General features: G+C 30.8%; 1 protein-coding gene across 1 annotated transcript in view; it reads right to left on the reverse strand.

Moving 5' to 3' along the window:
- The window catches only part of LOC145241503 (short transient receptor potential channel 7-like), a 979843-nt gene extending 974739 nt beyond the window's left edge, over positions 1 to 5104 (reverse strand). The window contains exon 1 of the mRNA XM_080104523.1: positions 4721 to 5104. The gene's annotated coding sequence lies outside the window, so the exon portion shown is untranslated. The remainder of the gene's footprint in view (positions 1 to 4720) is intronic.
- Between the last annotated feature and the right edge of the window lie 896 nt (positions 5105 to 6000).

The raw sequence follows: 6000 nt of genomic DNA on the forward strand, positions 1-6000 counted from the left end.
CAAGTTATTTTTGAAAGTTTGTTTTTTTTACTTAATTCTGAATTATTTATTCATTCATTTTGGTGGACACGTCCTGGTTTGGAATGCGTATCTATTGCTTGTGTTTATCTTGTTGTTGTTGTCGTTAGACCGGAAGTAGAAAACTACGTTTCATCGATGTCTAGTTGTTACCAGTTCTCAAGAAAAAGTACTAAATATTATTCCACCAATGCCTCTGTTCAGCTTCAAGAGACAATAGACAATAGACACGCCCGTAAGCACCTGGAATTCCCGAATGGTCACCCATTTTAGTACTGACCAGGCTCAACGTTGCTTAACTTTGGTGATCTGACGGCAACTGGTGTGTAAACGTGAGTGTGCCGTATTATGTCTAAATATTAGTACAGCATTATAAAATAGAAATAGTAAGCAAGCAAAACTATCTCTCAAAATCGTAGCAAAACCGACTGATGATCCTTATAAAGCGCTCAATATCTTATTGAAATGAACTATATCAATAAGTAATAAAAGGCACTAGAAAGAGGCAGCAACATTTCATTTCCACGTCACCTAACCACAATGCGTTTTCCAGTAATTTACTTGTGTTTTTTATTTACTTTCTTCAAATCAATGACCGGAAGTCTTTTACATGAAGACGAAACGTGCATAAACTTAAATGATTTGGTCTTTCCTCCTTATTTCCATTACATTATTATTTTTATCTTTATAATTATATAAACGCAACTTTTTCTTTCTCTGTGTTTGAGTTCGTTCCTTATAGACTCCGAAACGGCTGAACAGATTTTCTTTAAAATTTACAGAATTTAGTGTAAACGTCTGGGAGTCATCTTAGTTAAGTTTTATCTCAGTATATCCTCGATGTTACCGATAATCGATAATCGAAACCGTTATTTTAATTTATCATCGGTAAAGCCATTTTTATTATGTCGTCGGTTAGCAACTAATAGAACAACGGGCCGTGAAAATTCTACTGTGGGTAATTTGATAGCGTGTTTTTTTTATGTGATCCGTAGGTTCAAACTCCGCGCGTAAATTTCTTAATTTTTTTATTAACTGCAAAGAATTTTATAAGACTTAAAAATGTACGTGGTTTTTGTTTGTTTGTTTGTTTGTTTGTTTGTTATTTTTTTACATGACCTAGTCTGTAAGTTCAAACCCCGCATGTAAATTTCTGAATTTTTTTTCGTTAACTGGAAAGAAGTTTATACAAAATAATTTTATTTTAAAAAAAAAAACAGTGGGTTGCCTAGAGTGCAATGTAGAATAACATATTTTGGACTAAGTTATGAGGCATGTGAAGCTTCCTCCCTGGCGATTTCACGGATTTCGATGACAATAAAAATATAAGAGTGTAAAATATATTCGTTGATTATCATTCAATCTCGGGCAACGTCGGGTCTCTCTGCTATATATATATATATATATATATATATATATATATATAATCATTCTTTATAGTCTTTTCCTTTATATTGTCTTTTCATATTCCCTATTTCTTGTGATTTATAAGGATGAGATCGATCTACAAGTTTATTTATCATACCGACTGCCCCACGACAAGCTAATTACCTTATAGTGATTAAAATGCTCTAGAATCGTGTGGACTCGAATTCAAGAAGCATAAGAAGAACTTGCCATATATATAAAGGCCAAGGATCCATAAAAATAATGTTTCTCTGTGACTAGGCATTTTTACATGAATTATAAATATATGTGTGTGTGTGTGTGTGTGTGTGTGTGTGTGTGTGTGTGTGTGTGTGTGTGTGTGTGTGTGTGTGTGTGTGTGTGTGTGTGTGTGGTTTTTAAAAAACATACTTATAAATTATTCATGCAAATAATATTGTGGAGTCTTCGTTCGCGTTTAACATTGATAAAACAGAAATACATTTCATGTTTGATTTATTCATAGAAGTAATCCTATATTATATTTCTTATGAGCTTGTATGTTGCCATGTGTGTTGCAAAGTAAAAACTACTCGATATGCCATGTGTGTATGTGTGTGTATGTGTGTGTGTATGTGTGTGTGTTCGTTACACCGTTAAGGTGCAGCGAATTAAGTATTGTGGAATTTGTTCGATGCAGAGTAAGGAATTAATTCTACAGAAAATTATCTATTGATTATTATATTGTACCAAATATATATTGGTGATTTCGAAAGTTTTTAAAATATAAATGACTTGGGTGCCATCAGTTTGATTCGAAATCAAAACATATAGCTCTTAAGCCTCCATATGCATACCAAAATTATAAAAATAAACGTAGTTAAATGTACAAATGTATATTGGCGTTTGCATAGAAGATACGTTAGTCGATTTACGCGTGCAATTTATTTTGCAATTTTGACTCCTTAGCAGCTATTTTACCGGCTAAAATCTAAATCTAATTTCTACCACAGGTCCGAATACCCTATATATAAAACTTCAAGTCTGTAGACCAAAAATTGACAAAAGGAGTTTGGTAGAAATCGTTACGAAAACAGACAGACAATGTTATTTTTATATATAGACTAGCGGGCTACTCGGCGTTTGGTGGTCTTGAAATACGCTTAGATATAATATTTTAAGCAATATATATTTCGTATTACTACTGAAACAATTCTCTACAGATTATTATATTATACCCAATATATAATAGTGATTTTAAAATTTAACAAAAATAAATCATAAAATATGACTCCGGTGCCATCAGTTAGATTCGAATCTAAAACATATAACACTCCAGCATTTATCTTTACCATCTAAGCTAAGTCTATGCTCATATAAAAACTTTAAGAAATAACGTTGTTAAAGATATAAATGTATATTTGGGCATGTAGAAGTAATACGTTTAGTCGACTTACACCTGTCCAATTCCATTTTTCAATTTTTACCACTCAGCAGCTATTTTTACCAGCTAAAAAAACAAATCGAATTTGTTCTACAGCTCCAAATGCCTTACATATCAAATTTCAAGTCTGTAGACCAAAAAATTAGCTAAGCAGTTTGGTAGAGATCGTCCCGCATATGGACAAATAGACATACAAGGTCTCTCTTACACACACACACACACACACACACACATATATATATATATATATATATATATATATATATATATATATATATACACACACACACAAAATATACTTGTTGCAAGTAACCACACATAAATGTTTGTGTTTTATTACTGTGTGAAATTAACAGGCTAAATGCATTTAGTATTACTACTAAGTTCTGCTTATATATTGAGAACTGTTGAAATAAATACTGAAACGTAAAATATATCATATTGTAAGTTGTATATAAAATAAAATTGTGCAGTTGATATATACACACATTGGAATTCATTTAATGGTTCAATTTGTACGTAGAACTCGTTTATATGTGCATTATTGGCCGTAAATATTTATGAAACGTCATATTTCCTGTTTAAAAGCTCAATATATTTAACGTACGAAGCAAATATCTATGAATAAAGAATGACAAAACTTAACACATGCCAATAATATTATTTCGACATTAACCGGCCTCTTTCAAGTCTAGCATTAAAAGATATGATCGTATGAATATAGTTGCAAAATAATCATTGTTTGGTATGTGTTACGTTTTGCTTTACATACATTTTTTTCGTTTGATATATATGTTTCGTTATATATATATATATATATATATATATATATATATATATATATATATATATCGTTTTATATATATATATATCGTTTTATATATATATATACATATTTCTTTTCGTTTTTTATATATATATTTTCGTATTATATTATATATATATATATATATATATATATATATATATATATATGAGAGAGAGAAAGAGAGAGAGAGTCATTCACAGAAAGACTCGCTGTTTTTCCGTATTATATTCTTCTGTGTTGCTAGATCAACACACATTTGAAGCCAGGGATCGAACCACAACAGTTGATAGTTTGTATCTCTAACCAATAAGCCAAGGTATAGGCGCAGTTGGGAAATTATACCTACAATTTCTTTTTATATGAACACTGACCGTCACTTTACAGTGCTCTATTTCTTTATTTAAAATAGTTCTGCATTATGCCCAAGTAGTAACAGGCGATAATATTTAAGGCAGTCCCCAAAACCCCAAAACACACAAGTACAATATATATATATATATATATATATATATATATATATATATATATATATATACATTGGTCTTTATTATAGAGCAGAGAATTCTCGATTACTATAGCCTATAGTAAAGATTGAACCCTCTTCCTTCAGAAGACTAATTGTAGTCAACGCTCTTATCCTTTACACAACGAGCCTAATATTAAGCAAGTATACTCGGTCATAGCTCACAGAACGAGAACACCCTCACCCTCCACCCTGCTGGTGCAGTTCAAAATTGCCTCCAAGTTCAAGAGTTCGACATAATGATTCACAAGTTCTTAAAGATGCACTTGAAGAAGGTCGGAAATTACATCGGTCGAAACATTACGGGAATAACAGCTAAGATTAATACATTAGTCCAAATAATCCAAATAATGCGCATTAATAATCCTTATCTAAAAATAAATTTCCAAACGTTAAAAATTCTGTTGGGACAAACTTTTCTTGAAAACTTTTCAGTTGTTAAATTTACAAAAGAAAAAAAAAACGCTGAACAGGAAAAAGAGAAAAGAAAGCAAAGAAAAAAGATACATATTAAACACAACAAAAAGAAAAAAGAAAAAAGTACGTTTTAAAGTTTACTTACCTTGAATAAAGTATTTGAGTCCAGTATAAACATTGCCTCACCCTCCGAAAACGCTATCATATTTGTTACTTCTATGTTTTATTTGCAAAGTTCGTTTTTTTTTCTGCCCCCTTAAATGTTATTTACATGGTTCGCATATAATTAAAGAATGCAGCATTATTTTATCATTGCTCGTGTTCGACTAGAAATCGTGACAAGTCATCCAAGACTGTGGTAGTCCGGTGTTACAGGCACCATGTGATGAGGACAGAACAAGCGGGGGTGGGGAGAAATAGGTTGCAGATGCGAAGGGTGAGGGTACGTTTGTGTGGGAGACAAATATGGTGCAGGGTGCAGGGCCGAATTGAATGTTTGTTGTATTCTTTTATTCTTTTATTCTTTTATTCTTTTTTTTTTTTTTTTTTTTTTGTCGATGGGATATTTTGATGGGATTAGAGCAGAGGAGTAGGATGAAGTTTGCAAACAGAACGGGTCGGACAAGGTAATGGAAGGGCCGAAAGTGGTCACGGTAGGGAGGTGAGTGTATGTGAGAAGGGAAGAGGGGAGAGGCTCAGGTTAATAGAAGAAGCATATGTGTGCCTGAGAGAGAAAAAGAGAGAGAAGCTGAATAGAGAAAAGAAACAAGGTTTGGAAAAGAGAAAAATGGATTAAAGAAGTGAAAGGTTTGGTGAGGGTAAAATAAGAATGCAATAAAAAAAAAATGCAATTGAAGAAAGAAAAGAAAAGATAAAATAGAGAAAAAACGTGAATGTAATTAATAGAAGTACGTTTGTGTATGTACATATATATATATATATATATATATATATATATATATATATATATATGTATATATATATATATATATATATATATATATATATATATATGTATATATATATATCCTGATAGGTCTTATTACAAGTTACTTTTCATCTTAATTTCATTACTATAAATTTAAAATCGAGCTGAAAAATAACTTTTTAATGATAACATAAACCTATCAGGCTATCAGCATATTCATATATATATATATATATATATATATATATATATATATATATATATATATATATATATATATATATATATATGCCCGGCGTTGCCCGGTCGTAAAATACACTAAAATATAATATTTTAAGTCATGCAGATTTTGTAGTTATTATTATAGATAAAATTCTCAAGGTATTATTATATTGTACCAAATATATATATAGAAATGATTTCGAAAGTTAAAAAAAAATTACTTCCGTTCCATCATCTGGAATCGAAACATTCAGCCTTAGTCTTTATTTAGCGCC

Source organism: Euprymna scolopes, chromosome 20 (genome assembly GCF_053919585.1).
Source record: "Euprymna scolopes isolate OS-2025 chromosome 20, ASM5391958v1, whole genome shotgun sequence".
Taxonomy (NCBI): Eukaryota; Metazoa; Mollusca; class Cephalopoda; order Sepiida; family Sepiolidae; genus Euprymna; species Euprymna scolopes.